At 48.5% G+C, this 18995-nt stretch overlaps 1 long non-coding RNA gene and 1 pseudogene across 1 annotated transcript in view; both read left to right on the top strand.

Annotated features, from left to right (window-relative positions):
* The window catches only part of LOC139361425 (uncharacterized), a 63694-nt gene that overhangs the window by 38239 nt on the left and 6460 nt on the right, over positions 1–18995 (top strand). The window lies entirely within an intron of this gene.
* On the top strand, positions 14816–15936 carry LOC139361419 (collagen alpha-1(I) chain-like; annotated as a pseudogene).

The raw sequence follows: 18995 nt of genomic DNA, 5'->3' as shown, positions 1-18995 counted from the left end.
CTATTATAAGAAAACAAGACTCAACTAAGACATGAGCAAAGGCCCTGGGCTCACAGTGCAATCTTTATATAAAGGAATGAACTATCACATTTATTTTCATGGCATCAACAACTTAGATACAGGCTACAGTATTCTGGAACCATCTCTGTATCAGTCAAATCAGATTGCCATAATACCGTAGGCAAATACCATAAAAAATACCATAGGCTGTGTGGTTTAAACATTAGTTTATTTCTCACAGCTCTGAAGGCTGGAAGTCCAAGATCAAAGTGTTGGCCAACTCAGTTCCAGGACAGGAACCTCTTCCTGGCTTGCAGACAGCCACCTTTCTTCTTGTTTCCTCACACCAGGGCAGTGGGAGCTCTCTGCTTTCTCTGTTTTTTTTTGAGACAGAGTCTCATTCTGTCACCAGGCTGGAGTACAGTGGCACAATCTCAGCTCACTGCAATCTCTGACTCTCTGGTTCAAGCAACCCTCCTGCCTCAGCCTCCCGAGTAGCTGGGATTACAGGCACGTGTCACCACACCCAACTAATTTTTGTATTTTTAGTAGAAACAGGGTTTCAGGATGGTCTCAATCTCCTGACCCCGTGATCTCCCCACCTTGGCCTCCCAAAGTGCTGGGATTACAGGTGTGAGCCACCACACCCGGCCTGGTTTCTCTTCTTCTAAGGGCACTAATCCTGTCAGACCAGGGCCCACACTCATGACCTCATCTAACCCTAATCACTTCCCAAAGGTCCTACCCCCTAATACCATCACACTGGCAGTTAGGGCTGCAGTACAAGAATCTGGGGGAGACATAAACATTCAGTTTAGAACAATGTCTTTTCAATCCTGTTGAAAAAAACAACCAAATGAGGAGGCTACAAACTACCTTATATGTAAACAATTCAGGACTTTTCATATTTCTGCTAACACACTAAGGTCAATTCAAAATGTCTGATAACAAGAGTCAGAAGCAGAGATAAATGAAAGTTAGTTACTCTGCATTTTAGACCCACATTGAGCTGTCTTTCAATGACATTGTGGCACAAAGAACACTGCTTTCTATTCCTGGTTTTGCCACCAAAAAAGCTGGAACATTTCCCTGTATTTCTGTTTATCTCTAAAATCACTGGGATGACCTAGCAGACCTCCAAGGTCCCTTCCATTCACAAATTCCACAAATAACTTCCTACCAACAGAGGCTACACAAATAAACTACACTGATGAAGGGGAAAGCTAACACTAGCAAACAATGAGATGCACACAAGACAAGACGTATAGAGAACTGGATCAACCACAAACTGGTGGACGATGAGCCGGCGGTGGATAAAAACACATTCCCTAACGATGGACAGAGAGGCAATGGCGCCGAGGTAGTATTGTTGAAGATTTCCTATTTTAAACTTTCAAGATAAATGGCTCAATTGTTTATATTCATTCTGATTAAATGTGAACGTGAAACTTCTTCCAGCGGACACAGACATCTAAAAAGTTCACAATGTATCCAATTTGTCATTTGATATTTTTACTGACAAGAAAAATGAGGGACTGAATATACAAACAGTCCATGCCTGATCATATGTATAAAGACAGAACTCAGACCACAACCTGTAGCTGCCCACCCAGGAAACCAATCCCCTATCTACAGTCAACAGCCAGGAGGCCAGCCAGGCTAGCACATCAGACAGGAAGCCAGACTTCTCTCTCTCCACAACCCAGAAACTAAACCACAACTCTGTCCCACGTGGCCAGGACTTGACTCAAAACTGACAGCCACCCTAATTTTGGTCCCTGTTTCCAGTTAGGATCATTCATAGAAAGCCAAATACGTCCCTAATGAACCAAGGACACCCCGCTTCTGCACAGCCGCCTCCAGCCCCCACAACAGCCTCCACTGGGAGCCGTTCTTTTCCATCCTGAAGCTTCCCCACTCCTCATCCGCCACTCACTTGCATGTCAGTCTCTGCCACACGCAAGTGATGGTGCTGACTTTCTTGCCACAGCAGCTGTGAGAAAGTCGCCTCTGCCTGTCTCATGTGGGCGGCCTTCATTTATTTCCCCCCAAAAATAAATCTTAAATGAGGGGCTTCTCTCTATATGGCCAAGTTATACAATTCAGAAGCCCAGCATGGCAGATTCCAAGCCTGGAAAGACCATACACCCCTCAGGTCCTCTTTCTACAAAACACAGCTTCCTTGAGTTTTTCAGTCACTCCCCACCAACCAGGAAATGAACCACGTGTTATGGAAAGATCAAGGGCCTTGAAGTCAAACTTCTGGGTTCATCAAGTACTTCATCTTTGCACTTAAGAAATTACATGGCCTTGGCCAGATGTGGTGGCTCACACCTGTAATCCCAGCACTTGGGGAGGCCGAGTGGGGCGGATCAACCGAGGTTGGGAGTTCAAGACCAACCTAACCAACATAGAAAAACTCCGTCCCTACAAAAAATACAAAATCAGCCTGGCGTGGTGACGCATGCCTGTCATCCCAGCTACTCGGGAGGCTGAGGCAGGAGAATTACTTGAACCTGGGAAGCAGAGGTTGTGGTGAGCCGAGATCGCACCATTGCACTCCAGCCTGGGCAAGAAGAGCAAAACTCTGTCTCAAAACAAAACAAAACAAAACAAAGCAAAACAAAACAAATGACGTGATCTTGAACAATTTTCTTAATTTCTCTAAGCCTCTATCTTCATCTTCAATAAAATAATTTTACCTCCAAGATTACATTAAATGGAATCCCACATGTAAACCAGCTGACAAATATCAGGGGCCCAACAGCTGTGCGCTCCTACTGCCGCCCCACTTTACCCCAAGGGAGAAGCGCAAGATGTCCTGAAAAAGCCTGTTGATCCCTACACCTCAGCATCCTGTGTTCATACAAGGCGCAGTGGCATCCAAAATTACCAGGGTCACCCAAATACAAGACATGTTTTGATTTTTCAACTTAGGTACACATGGCTTTTAAAGTTCACCATATATGATCCATAATTTAGAAGAGATTCTCCTACACTACCCCGTGGTTCTATTTTAGCAGACTTAGATGTGCCATAATAGCTCACTCTCTTAAGCCCTCTTCAGTATCAAAAACAAAACTTTAATCTGTAACACAGTTATCAGTAGTGAAAGTGGAAAAGGTACCTATGAGTCAAAATCACCCTCTGCTCCGCCCCGCCCCACCCTACAAAAAGCTGTTCAGGAGTATTTGGGCTGCTTATGAGAATGCTGTCTGTATTCCCAGGGACAGACAAACGCCTACCCTGGTTAGAAGCTGCGCTGCTCAGCCTCCAGGGTAGAAAGCTCACCACATCCTCTACCCAAGGAGAAGAGAAGCAAATGGGGTGGCCAGGCTCCAGGATGTGGATGTTTAGTGTGGTTTCTGCAGTCCAGGTCACCGCCATGGGTGAAGCTCTTCCTTCCTTCCTTTCCACCCAAGTGGCCAAGGTCCTACGGCTGCTGTAAGGCCTCTTCCCTATGAGGCAGCGCAGCCATTCGCCTTCCCCCTTCTTCTTCTTCTTCTTGTTTTTTGAGATGGAGTCTCGCTCTGTCACCCAAGCTGGAGTGCAGTGGTGTAATCTTAGCTCACTGCCACCTCTGCCTCCCGGGTTTAAGTAATTCTCCTGCCTCAGCCTTCCAAGAACCTGGGATTACAGGCACCTGCCACCACGCCCAGCTAATTTTTATATTTTCAGTAGAGAGGGAATTTCAACTTCTTGGCCAGGCTGCTCTTGAACTCCTGACCTCAGGTGATCCACCTGCCTCGGCCTCCCAGAGTGCTGGGATTACAGGCATGAGCCACTGCATCTGGCCGAGTCAGCCCAGCCATCCTGACTTTTTGTTCTGGCAAAATTACTCTCTTCCACGTCTACCTTCCAAGTAGCTATATCAGAGATCTGGCCCCTGGGGCAGGCTTGAAGAATCCCTGTTTTTGGTCCTCAAGAGGTCCTACCAGGGTCTGGGACAATTCCAAGACTTGTGTTCTTAAAGAGGAAAGAAACCTCACATACACGGCTCTCGCAGAGCTCAGGCGAGCCCGTATCGGAGACAAGGCTTGGGAGGCGGCCCTAAGGTTTGTGTGTGCCATCTATGATAACAGCTAAGAGATCTGAAGCCAGCTGTCTGGGTTCAAACCTCAATTCCAACAGCACTGGCTGTGTGATGTTAGACAACGTCCCCAGCCTCTCTGTGTTTCAGTTTCCTCACTGTAAAAGGGCCACAATAATAGAGCTGCTCTAAAAATTAAGTGAATTGGTGCATATAAGGTTTTCAGAACAATGCTTGGCACATGAGGAGTTCAATAGACACGTATTGAACAGAGTAACTTAGCAATTACTAAATATACTCATGCAGGCCAGGCGTGGTGGCTCATGCCTGTAATTCCAAAACTTTGGGATGCTGAGGTGAGAGGGTCACTTGAGCCCAGGAGTTTGAGAGTAGCATGGGCAACAGAGCAATATTCCATCTCTAAAAATGTGTGTAACATACATGTCTATATACACTCCAATGTTCACAGTGTATTTATAGTATACAAAATAGCTGGAACACAGACTTAACTATTCACAATGGTTACTTCTAGAGAAGGGGGAATGCAAATTTCAGCTTTTTACACCACACATATATTCTTGTATCATCTGAAATATTTAAGCAAATTGTATGTATAAATTTGCCCCAAAACACATAGCAGAACAATGTAGTTTTGACTCAAAAATCTTCAAATCGTGATGGAATTGTCCTGTGAAAGTAAAGTTATAGAGATGAAAATTCTCCCTCTAGCCTAAATGCTCTTTCATATGACCTATATTACACAAACCAATGCAGAGGCCCAATCCTTTCCCCACTGTCATAAGAATTTTTCAGTGAACTGCATTCCCCTTTACAAACTAGATGATAGTTAGAGTTACCAGGCAAGAACGTGGATCCAGTTCTGCTTTTTCAAAGCCCAATGTTCCTCACATAATAGCAATGCATTCTTCAACCGGTCAACTGCCCCCAACACCTGAGCTCTCTGTTGTACACAACTCAGCGAGGCCTGGGAGAAAGCAGGTGCAAATTTCACTTACTCAGTAACAACACATCCCGCCTGATTCTTCTGCTGGGCTAGTTCTCAAGTCATCTTTTTCTAAGCTTTCATTTGGCTCTGCCACACGTACCTAGGCTGGGTAAAACACTTTATGATTCTCCTGCTTCAACCTCCCAAGTAGCTGGGACTACAGGTGTGCCACCACACCTAGCTAATTTTTGTATTCTTAGTAAAGATGGGGTTTCACCATATTGGCCAGGCTGGTCTCAACCTCCTGACCTCATGATCCGCCCGCCTCGGCCTCCCAAAGTGCTGGGATTACAGGTGTGAGTCGCCGCACCTGGACTACTTTACCAGTTTTGTTCCTGAATTAAACCTGTTATTACTATCAATAATGTCAATCAGTGCCATTTCATTCACCGTATGACACACACACACAAAGCACTTCATACTCGCTCCACCTATCTGCTTTTCTGCAATGGCCTCAGTGTTCCCCATCTTACATGAGAGGCACAGAGAAAGATAATGACTTCTCCAAGGTTTTGTAATTCACAATCAGTGGCAGAACCAACTAGCCCAACCAGGTCTGGCCAAGGCTTGTGTTTCAGCCACACCACCTGGTTGCTGCCCCTAAGGTTCAATGGGCAAGTAACAGATCACTCCGATTGCAGAGGCTTCAGAAATGCCTTCCGCCATAGTACAATGGACGGTTCGCTCTCAGGAGGGGAGGCAGGGGTGGGAATCAGCACACGGTTCTGCTCGGTTTCTCATGCAGGGCACAGACTATGTATTTTGTGCCTTGGTTTGGAGGTGAAATGCCTCCTGCCCCCTGTACAACATCTTTCTTTGTCCTCTCCACATAAAAGTACAACTGAGTTCCTCAGGGGCAGGCAGTGATCACTGCCCTGTGCCACACCTGACTGATGTACCAACAGGTGGACACACAGGCTCTTCTCTTATGGCCCAGGCTGCCCCCATCTCCTAAGCATCGAAAACTACACACAGGATTTGCAGAACATTAATGACATGGAGGTGACTGCTTCATCTCTGTTGAAAACTTACTGCAGTGTTGTAAAGAAGAGAATTCAGGAAAAGCTGAACATCTGAGGCTGGCTGGCTGTAATCTTCAGCTGCTGAGAAAGCCTCAGCTGCTCGGTTCCACGGTGGAAATCCAACTCCTCCCTCAAAGTCCAACTCAAGTACACCTCCTCTGCGGTGCCTGCCCCTTCCTCCCTTTCACAAGCACGTGCTCCCTCTGCAGTCCCAGAACATACTATCGCCACCTGTGGAGCCACACTGTCCCAGCCGACAGCCAGCTCAGTGCACAGCTGCCTCTCCCTGTGTGTACCTGCAGGCCCCACCTGGGCTGGAAGGCTGCCTCCTTCTCCTCCACACGGAAGCGGCACTCAGGACCTACTGAATGAGGGAGTGAGTGGATGAGCAAGATCAGCCAAGGGCCACAGGGAGTGGCCTGCAGCTCCCAGCAGGAAGAGCCCCTGCCCTGCCAATCCGGAGGTGCTGGCTCTGTTCTCAGCAGGGCTGCTAAAAGTTCCCTTATAACAGCTCTAGGCCACAACGACCAACTTGGTGTCAGGCCCTAGAGACACCAAAAATTGTAACAAATAAAGAGGCCGGGTATGCAGCATGCTGGTTAAAAGCACAGGCTTCAGAGTCAGAGCTTGAATTCCACTTATTAGGTGACCTTGAGCAAGTTACTCAATGCATCGATCTCATTTTGTCACCGGCAGAATGAGGACATTATCTGCCACGTGGTGTTGCTGAAAAAGTAAGAGAGGTGGCAGACGCAAAGTGCTTGGCACTTACTCTTACTGGTTTATTACAAAGAAAAGAACACAGGAACAGCCAAATGCAAGAGATGCACAGGGCACACCACGGGGCAGAGAGGTCGGGGCTCCCATGCCGTCCCTGGAAGTGCCACCTCCCCAGCACCAAATGAGTTCACCAAACCAGAAGCTCTCCAAACCCAGTATTTAGAGGGTTTTATGGCGTTTTCATAACATAGACATGATGAAGTCATTGGCCACCCGTGACTAGCTCAATCTCCAGCCTATCTCGTCTCCCCTCCCAGAGATAGGGGTGGTGCTGATATGTCCAACTCTTTACTCATGACTCATCTTTCTGGCAACCAGCCCTAATCCTGAACCTGTCCAGGGGCCCGAAGCCACCTGTCATCTCATTATCATACAAAAGACACTCCTATCACCCCAGAGATTCCAAAAGTCTGAGAAGCTCTTGTGTCAGGTATTGAAACCCCACAATATTGTACTATGTATCCCACTATCACAATACTTTTTTTCTGAGACAGAGTCTACCTCTGTTGCCCAAGTTGGAGTGCCGTGGTGCGATCTCAGCTTATGGTGCGATCTCAGCTCACTGCAACCTCCACCTCCCAAGTTCAAGCAATTCTTGTGTCTCACCTTCCTGAGTAGCTGGGACTACAGGTGTGCGACACTACAACTAATTTTTGTATTTTTTAGTAGAGACGGGGTTTCACTGTGTTGGCCAGGCTGGCCTCAACTCCTGGCCTCAAGTGATCTGCCTGCCTCGGCCTCCCAAAAAGCTGGGATAAGTCATGAGCCACCATGCCTGGCCTCACTATCACAATAATTATACTGAGAGGATGGGGGAGAAAAACGTGGGCAACAAGAGGAGGGGGGAGGGTAAGCAACCTGAATCCTTGTCTTCCACAGTAGGACATCTCCCTGTCTTCCACACAATCTAGAAGAACCAGCTAAAACATAAACACAGTAACCTCCAAGGAGCAGGGATCAGGGTGGAGAAGGGTAAGGTAGGGGATTGCTGGGTTTTGTTCTAAGCCTTGTTAATTTCTGACTCTTAGAGCTGCATGCCTGTACAACTTTGCTAAAAATGAATATTTACCTGTAATCCCAGCACTTTGGGAAGCCAAGGTGGGCGTATCACGAGGTCAGGAGATCGAGACCATCCTGGCTAACACGGTGAAACCCCATCTCTACTAAAAATACAAATATTATCCAGGCGTGGTGGCGGGCACCTGTAGTCCCAGCTACTCAGGAGGTTCTGGCAGGAGAATGGTGTGAACTCAGGAGGCAGAGCTTGCAGTGATCTGAGACCATGCCACTGCACTACAGCCTGGGTGACAGAGCGAGACTCCATCTCAAAAAAAAAAAAAGAGTATTTAATTTTTAAACAAAATCTGATACTTGACCAACAACAATAGTATATTAAGTGATACGGTTTTTTGGGTTTTTTTTTGGAGAGAGGGTCTTGCTCTGTTGCCCAGGCTGGAGTGCTGTGGTACAATTCTAACTTACTACAGCCTCAAATTATTGGGATCAGGTGATCAACCTCCCGAGCAGCTAGAACCACAGGTGTGCACCACCACGCCCAGCATTTTTTTTTTTTTTTTTTGGTAGAGGTGGAGGTCTCGCTATGTTGGTGGTCTTAAGCTGCTGATCTCAGTGGATCCTACTGCCTCAGCCTCCCTAAGTGCTGGGATTACAGGTGTGAGCCACCACACCAGGCCCAAGTGGCGTATTCTAAAATTTTTTGGAATCCAACCACTTTGAAAATGTATGGAGAGCTATAAATCGTCTCCCCATAAACACACATGGATGCATATACACAAAATTGTTGCACAGGATTTTGGGGACTTCATAAATTTCTGAAAGCCAGGTTAAAAACCTTAGGATTATAGATTCTGGTTTCTTTTTTTTTTTTCTTTTTCTTTTTCTTTTTTTTTTTTTTTTTTTTTGAGACAGAGTCTCGCTTTGTCGTCCAGGCTGGAGTGCAGTGACGTGATCTCGGCTCACTGCAAGCTCCGCTTCCCAGGTTCATGACATTCTCCTGCCTCAGCCTCCCGAGTAGCTGGGATTACAGGTGCCCGCCACCATGCCTGGCTAATTTTTTGTGTTTTTAGTAGAGGCAGGGTTTCACCATAGCCAGGATGGTCTCAATCTCCTGACCTCGTGATCTGCCCTCCTCGGCCTCCCAAAGTCTGGGATTACAGGCGTAGCCACCGCGCCCGGCCCTAGATTCTGGTTTATTAAAGGAAATGTATTTCAAGTCAGAGCTTGTCATTTATTGCACAGGAAAATGAAAACTTCATTTAAAAAATCAAAAACACCCACATGATAAAATGAGGTCCTGCGTGGTTTTAAACTACTTGGTGACCACCATCAGTTGTTTTCTTGACCACGGGATGCACCTAATTCCTAACTATGAATAAAGATGCAAACATTGTTTATTGTTCTTTTGGCTTCAGCCTTGAAATAATCAGATTCTCTCAAACTCAGGAATGTGAATCGCTGTTTGGTTGATGCAGCTATTTCCATTCTAGAAATAGATCTGGAATCATGTACTTTTGCCCATGAAGAGTCCTTTCTGTAAAACTTGAAAAGGCAAGGTCCCAAATTCCCCATATGGGTGTTTCTTCCAGTAGAAGAATGACTCTAATGACCTCTTAGCAAAACTTACATAATCAGGGCAGGCCATCAAAATACTCCAAAACACAAAGTTTAGTTCCGTTTCTTGTGGACTTGTCTCCACTGCTATCAATCTCACCAACAGCCTCACATCAAGTCAGAGGAACGGTTTTTTCATTTAAGAAGGATCTTCATTGCTGGGTGTGGTGGCTCACACCTGTAATCCCAGCACTTTGGGAGGCCAAGGCAGGCGGAACATGAGGTCAAGAGTTTGTGACAAGCCTGGTCAACATACTGAAACCCCGTCTGTAGTAAAAATACAAAAATTAGCCAGGCTTGGTGGCATGTGCCTGTAGTCCCAGCTACTCAGGAGGCTGAGGCAGGAGGACTGCTTGAACCCGGGAAGTGGAAGTTGTGGTGAGCCAAGATTGCACCACTGCCCTGCAGCCTGGGCAAGAGAATGAGACTAGGTCTCAAAAAAAAAAAAAAAAAAAAAAAAAAAAAAAAAAAAAAAAAAGGGATCTTCATGTTCCTGCCAATTTGCAAAAAAGAAAAAAAAAATTGGTATCTGTTAACCAGAGGCAATGAAAAGCACCTCCCAGGCTGCTGTAGTAAGTGGATCAGTAACTGTGGTGGGAGATTCCAACCCCCGAGACCTGTGACTATGTCACGCAGCAAAAGGGCTTTGCCACAGGCCTTAGGAGGAGTATCCTGGGCTACCCAGGGAGGTCCAGTCTAATCCCATGAGCCTCTAAGAGCATAGAACTGGCCAGGCATGGTGGATCACGCCTGTAATCTCCACACTTTGGGAGGCTAAGGCAGGCGGATCACGAGATCAAGAGATGGAGACCATCCTGGCTAAAATGGTGAAACCCCATCTCTACTAAAAATACAAAAATTAGTCAGGCATCGTGGCGGGCACCTGTAGTCCCAGCTACTCAGGAGGCTGAAGCAGGAGAATCACTTGAACCTGGGAGGTAGAGGTTGCAGTGAGCTAAGATCACGCCACAGCACTGCAGCCTGGGTAACAGTGCGAGACTCCATCTCAAAAAAAATTTTAAAGTAGGGCATAGAACTTTCTCTGAGTGGAAGAACAGAAATGCACACAGGGGAACTGGAGAGCCTGACCAGGTCCCTGGCCTAGCTAGTCCTGAGCTGATGGGACCACGTGCAAAGACCAGATAGAGGCCTCAGGAGCTGAGGGCAGCCCCCAACAGATGACCAGCAAGGGAACAGACACCTCAGTCCTGCAACCACAAGGAACTATATTTGGCCAAAAGCGCTTGGAAACAATTCTCCAGTGAGGAATGCAGCCCAGCCCACACGGTGATTTTTGTCCAGTGACACCCACGTCAGACTTCTGCCCCACAGAACTATGAGATGATACAATTTCAATTGTTTTAAGCCATTAAATTTATGGAAATGTGGTAAAGCAGCAACAGAAATGAATACAGTGATTTATGTGGAAACCACTAGAAGAGTGTCTGGCACCGTGTTGACACCTGACAAGCGTTTCCTGATTTCCTTACATCGCAAGGCAGGGCTGGCCACACTCCATCCACAACAATACATGATAGACTTGTTCTGACAAAACAGATTCAGTGAATTATAAATGGCCCAGAACACCTACAAATTTCAGGTTTCAGGTAAGTGATTGCCTTTCCTTTCACTTAGAAACCTCACAATGCTCATCTTACTGATAAACTCTAAGTACCAGGCAGGAGACTGAACACCAGACAAACCCAGCCCCAGATGCCCCGAGGGAGCCCATCCCAGCACTCACTCCGCTGCACTGAAATGATGTCCAGGTCAGTTGATCCCACTAGACCAAGAACTCCAGCTCTCCATGTGTGAGTCACCAGTGCTGCCTCTGCATCGCTGCTTCTAGGATGGTGCTTCTGCACTTCACAGGAAATCTGTATCAATGTTTGTCAACACTATATATGACAGTGTAACTTAATGTCTGCACAGAAAACATCAATTCTTTGAGGACCAGGGCCGGGTTTATTAGCCTTTGTCCTCCCACTGCCACTGTCTGGGACATCAGAGGCACTCGGTAGAAGTTGCTGAAGAGAAAGTAAAGGCAGAGGAGAGACAGGAAAGCAGGACCAACACTGCAGACACAGATTCTGACGCGGCTGGAGGAGAGGCAAGCCAGAGAAACTTCCTGGATGCTGGAATGGGGTTCACTGTGATACCTGCTGCTGAATTTCAAATGTCAAAGGTGGTGCTTTGCTGACCTTGACCTCTGACTGCCCTTTAGTTTTCCCAACCTCAACACAGGGCACTTAGAAACTGCTATGTCAAGAAATTATGCTTCATTAAGGCATGGGAATGTTATTTACATGGACATTCATTACTGCATTTTTTACATGCGAATGTAAATAATTGAAGAGATTGTTAAAGACTAAATCATGTGCATTCAATAACTTTGTAAAATATTAATGAGAACTGAAACACAAATTTTGATATTCCCCCAAAATGCTAAAATATAAAAAATACTGGCCAATTAAAGATAGAAAACAATCCTAATGAAGCTCCCCAACAGACACATTAAAACTTCTCTGTACATTAAACATTTGGGATTTCAAAGGAAAACTCAGATTCATTCCATTCTTAATATGGCATTTAAAAAAAAATCTTAGGTAATACAATATTTCATTTAAAATTTACAAAATTCCATTACATTCATGATTTCATTTGATCCTCAAAACAATCTCCTGAGTTAGGCAGAACAGGTATTACTAACAACTAACTCCATTCTACAGGTAAGGGAACTGAAGTTCAGAAAGCACTTGGACTTAACAAAAGCTTTAATAGGGCCACATATCGAAACCAAATCTTCTGCTCAAAAGAACTAGAAGAAGTTATCTTTTACATATTATTCATACTTACATCCTGTCAATATCCAACAATGTTTTGAAGTCACCTGCAATAATAGACACCTATCCAATAAAAACATTAAAATGAAAAACGGGGGGGGGAACAGCAGGTGACATGGGAGACAGAGGAAGGTACATAGCAAAGACTGAGACTTATAATCTAAGAAAACTTCATCTCTGACCTTCCAGTTCCAGGCAGATAATACTAAAGGAAACAACATGGTTCATAGACTCATCAACTGACAAAAGAGAGGTTGCATCAGTTCTTAACTATGAAACACTCCTAGCAGCCATAGCAAATCTCTAGGACAACATATCAATGGCATCAAAGCAAGAGTATACTTCAGTGATAGAGTGAATTAAGTTCCCTGTTTGGGACCCAGGCCAGGGCTAGAGAAAAGAACTCTGAAATGTAGAGCTCAAAAATGTATCCTCTGTCAGCCAGGTGCAGTGGCTCACACCTGTAATCCCCAGCACTCTGGAAGGCCGAGGCGGGCAGATCACGAAGTCAGGAGATGGAGACCATCCTGGCTAGCACAGAGAAATCCTGTTTCCACTAAAAATACAAAAAATTAGCCGGGCATGGTGGCAGGCGCCTATAGTCCCAGCTGCTTGGGAGGCTGAGTTGGAGAATGGAGTGAACCCAGGAGGCGGAGCTTGCAGTGAGCCTAGATCCTGCCACTGCACTCCAGCCTGGGCAACAGAGCAAAACTCCGTCTCCAAAAAAAAAAAAAAAAAAAAAAAAAAATACATTATATATGTGTGTGTGTGTGTGTGTATATATATATATCCTCTGTCTTCTCCATACCCATGTGTTCCCTTCTGTGAGAGACTTCCTTACACCACTGCTGGGAAGAGAATTTTTCTCTGCTATATTTGCTTGGAAGAATTAAAGGTGTAGGGCAAAAATTCTTGGAAATTATGTACTTTACGATCCTCAAAAGTGAGAAAAATGAAACCCAGAAGAGAAGGCCTTCCAGGAAAATTCCAGAGCCGAAGGTAGACCCAGTACATTGTTTTTGTTTTGAGAGGAAGTCTCACTCTATGGCCCAGGCTGGAGTGCAGTGGAGCCATTTCACTCACTGCAACCTCCGCCTCCTGGGTTCAAGCTATTCTCCTGCCTCAGCCTCCTGAGTAGCTGCGATTACAGGCACCCACCACCACGCCGAATCAATTTTTGGATTTTTAGTAGAGATAGGGTTTCATCATGTTGGCCAGGTTGCTCTTGAACTCCTGACCTCAAGTGATCAGCCTGCCTAGACCTCCCAAAGTCCTCGGATTACAGGCATGAGCCACCGCGCCTGGCCGACCTGGAAAGTTTTAATCAATTACTCTGAACCATGAAACAAACATTAGGAAGTAATAGAAAAAAAAAATTAATCTAAAAACCCTCTGGACAGTCAAAGAATTGCAGATTTAAAATAGTATGAATACTTGGATTCATGGTTTTGAAAAAGGACCTCGCATTTACCCGCATGTACAAACTGCCTGCCCACCTCTATCAGAGCATTTTTCAAGCTGTGCTACAGTTAACTATGTACTGCCCAAAGTTAATCTGTCCCTGCAGATCATAAGCTCTTCAAGACCAGGACTTCAGGAGAACAAGCAAAACTTCAGAGAGAAAGGAGCCACCGAAACAGAGTTCATAACAATGGGTCGGCAGGAGCTGATGACTGGAGGTGCGCGGTAGCTTTGGGGTCTGGGACAGCGGAGGGCAGAGAAGGCAAAAGGGCCTGCATGACACGCTACAGGGCTAGGAGCATCAGCTGCAGTGATTAGTTCAGTTTTGTCTCGTATGCCTGTTACTTATACACCATCTCTTGTTCAGAAAGAACTTCAGGTTGAGTATTTGGACTCCTTGAGTCTTCTGCTGTTTGTCTCCGGGACGTTTAACAGTCTTAAAAGGGGAAAACTGTCCAGTTCGATTTTCCTTCCTGGGACATTACAGGTTTTTCAAAAGTTTGATGAAAGCATTCACTAAGGAGTGATTCCACCTTCTCTGGTGGCTGAGAAATACGCGTCTGAGGGGCAGCATCAGGTCTTCTCATCAAGCTGAGGTCGGAGTCTCCCCACCTACGGACCTCACCCTTGCTCTCCCCTCATAAATCTGACTTCTAACTGTAACTGCCTTGGCTTCATTCCGTGGGTGTGGATGCTCCTGCTTGAAACGCATTTTCCAGCCCGCCAAATTTTTGGGAGAGTTTCTTCCACTCTCCAAGCGCCGAGAGTTACAAAGTTCAATCTACCTTTCCAGATTTTTTTTTTCTTCCCATTACTAACGGAAGAAATCAAGAAAGCCAGGCAGAAGGGCCCTGCTCCCTCCAATCAGAACCCAGCCCGGGGCCAGAGCAGGAAGTGCGGCGGTGGAACGCGCAGTGATAGCCCCTCGCCCCCCTGGACCCGCCGGCCAGGGCAGAGGTCCGTGCGGCCGCTGTGCGACAGCTCCGGGCCCGCGCCTCTCGCTTCCTCCCGCCGGGCAAGTGAGAGGATAAACCATGGGGCGGGGTCAGCGCGCCCCCACCAACCGCGACCCTCGCGCACGGACCCCCACTACACGCGCGTCCCAGGCGGAGTCGACCCAGAGGAGCCACGGGGCAGCGCACAGCCCCACTAGCAGGGCGGCCAGGACCCACGCGCGCGGGTCCACGAAGCCACCTATATAGGTGACAAAACACTCAGGAAGCCGTCATGCGGGGCCAGGAAAGAGCCCCCACCCAGAGTCACGGACTCCCTCGTCCGAGGGTCCGCGCAGTCCCCTCGGTGAGTCTAGCGAAGCAGTCTCGCTGCGAGGGAGGTCGGGGAGGGCGGCGGAGTCTCCCACTCGCGGTGACCCAGACCCCGCCCCACGAGTGGGTCCTCGCAGGGCCCCCTCTACCGCACGCGGGGACCAGCCACGCCTCGGAAGACCGGGCAGAAGCCAGCGCCCGGGTCCATGCAGTGCACTCCGCGGCAGACGCGGGGAGCCGGGGAGCAGTGGGGACCTGCCGCCACCCGCAGGGCGACCAGGATCCCCGCGCAGGCCCATGCGGTATCGTAGCAGGCGCGAAGCCCCCGGTGCCACCCGAGGCCGAGACAAAGTCCAGGAGCAAGGACCCCGAATCCCGACCTCGGACCCTGAGGAGTCCAGCTCGGAGCTGCCACGCCCGGGGCAGAGACCCCGCTCGCTCTGGAGACCCCGTTGCCCGTCGCGCCGTCTCACCTCAGGCCGCCGCCTGGCAGCGCTCGCTCCTCGCCGCGGCGCCTGGGCCGACTGGAGCGCAGCTGAGCAGCCGACAGAGCTGTGGCAGCCTCAACAATGGAGCCCCGGGGCGGGGCCGCCGCCGCCGCTTCAGCCCGTGTTCCCCGCTCAGGATCCGGCTCGGATCAAGGAGCTGCAGCTGGCGCGGGGCTGCGGCCGGGACACACACCGTGCAGGTGCACACGGACCCGCCCGCCTCCCGCCGCCCCGCCCCCAGCGGAGCCGGGCGCCAAGGGCCCGCCCCCCGGTCAATGGGGAACGAGCCGTGTGGAGAGGGCGGGGTCTGGGGGAACAAATGGAGGTTGGGCGGGGCGGCGCTGGGACTGGGCGTGCAGGGTCCCGCGGGAGGACCGGACCCAAGAGCTGGTAGGATCCTGGCCTCCTAGAAGACCCAGCTCAACGTCCACCTGGAGTCTGCTCTACAGGACGCGCTCATCTCAAGCCCAGAACTCAGGCTTTTAGGGCAGAGAGCGAGAGACAGGCTTGCTTTACAAAAAGTGAAACTGAGGTCCAAGGAATAGGATTGCCTGCTGCCCGAAGTCATGTAGTCCCATTCACTCGTTCACCTTGTCATTCAGCAAACAGTTGGAAGCAGGTATGGTGGGCGTTAGGAGTGAAGTAGGGCCTGTAATCCCAGCACTGTAATCCAGCACTTTGTGGGGCCGAGGCAGGTGGATCACTTGAGGCCAGGAGTTCGAAACCAGCCTGACCAACAAGATGAAACCCCATCTCTGCTAAAAATACAAAAACTTAGCCGATCGTGGTGGCGCGTACCTGTTGTCCCAGCTACCGGGAAGACTGAGGCAAGATAATCGTTTTAACCCGGGAGCTGGAGGTTGCAGTGAGCTGAGATGGTGCCAACTGCATGGGCTCCGGCCTGGGCGACAGAGTGAGACTCTGTCTCAAAAAAAAAAAAAAAAAAAAAAAAAAAATTAATAGATGGGAAGTAGAAGCGAACTTAGGCCTTCCCTGAAGGAGTTTGGCCAAGGAGTATCTGAAATGTCTCTGCATCTCTTTAAGGTCTGATAAAGGAACCAGGAGCAAGCACTAATCACTTCCCTTTCCTGCCTCATAGCTTTCATGTGTTTGCTGTTCCCCGCCCGAAATGCCAAGTACCAATGGTGTTTATTTATTTATAGAAATAGGGTCTCCCTATATTGCTCAGGCTGGTCTCAACCTTCTGGCCTCAAGCTATCCTCTCGTCTCAGCCTCCCAAATTGTTGGGATTACAGGCATGAACCACTGTCTCCAGCCCTGATCGTCTTTAAAACGTCTTTCCTCATCTTATTTGAGCTTCCTGCTTCACGTGCCCCCACACATTGGTTTCCCTGTACTTCCATAGCTGCTCCTCGGTGGGTTCTGAGGACCCACCCCCTTCTCTGCCCAACTTGTATATGTCTGGACTCAGGCCAAATGCCCTTCCATTTGCAGTGGGCACTGCCACAGGAAATGTCATGCCCTTGCGGGCTTCACAAACCAACCACATGCTCTGCTGCCTGCCAGAGACATCCATCCCAGTCAGATGCCCAGCCCTGACCTTTCCCAAAGCCCCAGCTGGACACAGGGAAACATCTCAAATTGTCCGCGGCCAAAACAGAGTGGTTTATTAATGCCCTAACCTGCTCATCCACATTCTTGTGATTCTCTGTAAACAGCCCCTCCATCCACCCAGCTGCTCAGGTGAAAATCTCAAATCCTCCTCCAGTCCTTCCTCCCCGAACCTCTCATGCAGCCCTCTGCCTTCCTAGGACGCTGAGCACCCCTCACTCCCAGCGCCAGCTGGGGTGCTGTCTGAGTGGCTGCCTCCCACGTGACATGAAGTGTGACCTCTCGCCCGATGTGGTGGCTTACACCTGTAGTCACAGCACTTTGGGAGACTGTGGCAGGCAGATCGCTTGAGGCCAGGAGACTGGGACCAGCCTGGCCAATATGGAAACTAAAATACAACAATTAGCCAGGCATGGTAATGCGTGCCTATCATCCCAGCTCCCCTACCCAGGAGGCTGAGGCAGGAAAATTGCTTGAACCTGGGAGGCAGAGGTTGCAGTGAGCCAAGGTCACACCACTGCACTCAAGCCTGGGCAACAGAGTGAGAATCTGTCACAAATTTAAAAAAAAAAGAAGAAGAAGGAGAAGAAGTGTGACCTCTCTAAGGCAAGGGAGTGTCCCACTCTGATTCACTTCCATGTGTAAAACAGGACCTGCACCCTGAAGGCATTCACTCAGGGACGCTGCTGGGATGGGTGGATGCACGGTTAAGGTCTTCATGGTAGCTGGGGCTGACCCCATCCCTATCGCTCTTCCCACACACACCTGCACACTCATCACTCCCACGCTCACACCCACCACTGAAAGCCTGGCCCCTAATCTGATTTGCCTAACAAGGTCCCCAGATGAACAACACAGGCTTCCCTACCTCTCCCCTGCTAGGGCCCCACCGTGTTCTGGGATGTACTCAGGGATAAGGAGAACAAAACCTCAGGGAGTGAAAGGACATTCCAGGGTGCAGGCCTCTGCATCCCCCTCCATGCCCTCACCCCTGCCTGACACACCCTCACCCCTGTACCTGGCCAGCTCCTACCAGCCCTTAAAGTCTCACCGAGTTCAGTGGTGGCAGCCACACCCTAAAGTGACTGACCCCCCAATGACCTATGCCCTTGCATAGTCTTCCTGACCTTGGGTACGAGCAAAACCGGTGACTGGCTTCTAACCCATAGAGCCTGGCAAAAGCAATGGGATGTCACTGTCACAGTGCATCACCTTCGCACACTAGAGAGAAAGGTTCCACCTGCAGGCGCTCCAGGAGCGAGATGCTCTGCTGAGAAAGGACCTTTGTAGGAGCCCCGTAGGCAAGGAAGCAAAAAGCTGGGCCCTTGCCAAGCGGGTCCAAGCAAATGAATTCTGCCAATAACCTCGGCGGACCTGGAAATGTATTCTGCCTTGGTGGAGCCTCAGATGAGGATGCAGCCCATCTGCTTAGCATGAGATCCCAAGCACAGGACCTGCTAAAATGTGCTCAACTCCTAGCTTGCCAAAATTGGCTTAAAGGTGTTTGTTACTTTAAGCTTCTAAGTTTTTAGTTATTGCCTATGAAAGTGTTAAAATATGAGACAATAACTTATGTCCCCTCCCCATCACACACATTCTTCTTTCCGACATTCATCACAATTCTACTTATTGATTTCAAATCTCCCTCTTGACTGGGTGCAGTGGCTCAGGAGTTCCAGACCAGCCTGGCCAACATGGTGAAACCCCATCTCTACCAAAAATACAAAAATTAGCTAGATGTGGTGGTGCAGTCCTGTAATCCCAGCTACTCGGAAGGCTGAGGCAGGAGAATTGCTTGAATCCAGGAGGCAGAGGTTGCAGTGAGCCGAGATGACACCATTGCACTCCAGCCTGAGTGACAAGAACAAAACTCTGTCTCAAAAAATAAAAGAAAAAA

This window comes from Macaca nemestrina, unplaced genomic scaffold (assembly GCF_043159975.1).
Source record: "Macaca nemestrina isolate mMacNem1 unplaced genomic scaffold, mMacNem.hap1 Scaffold_488, whole genome shotgun sequence".
Taxonomy (NCBI): Eukaryota; Metazoa; Chordata; class Mammalia; order Primates; family Cercopithecidae; genus Macaca; species Macaca nemestrina.
The sequence above is the reverse complement of the archived record's forward strand: the minus strand, read 5'-3'. Positions and strand labels throughout refer to the sequence as shown.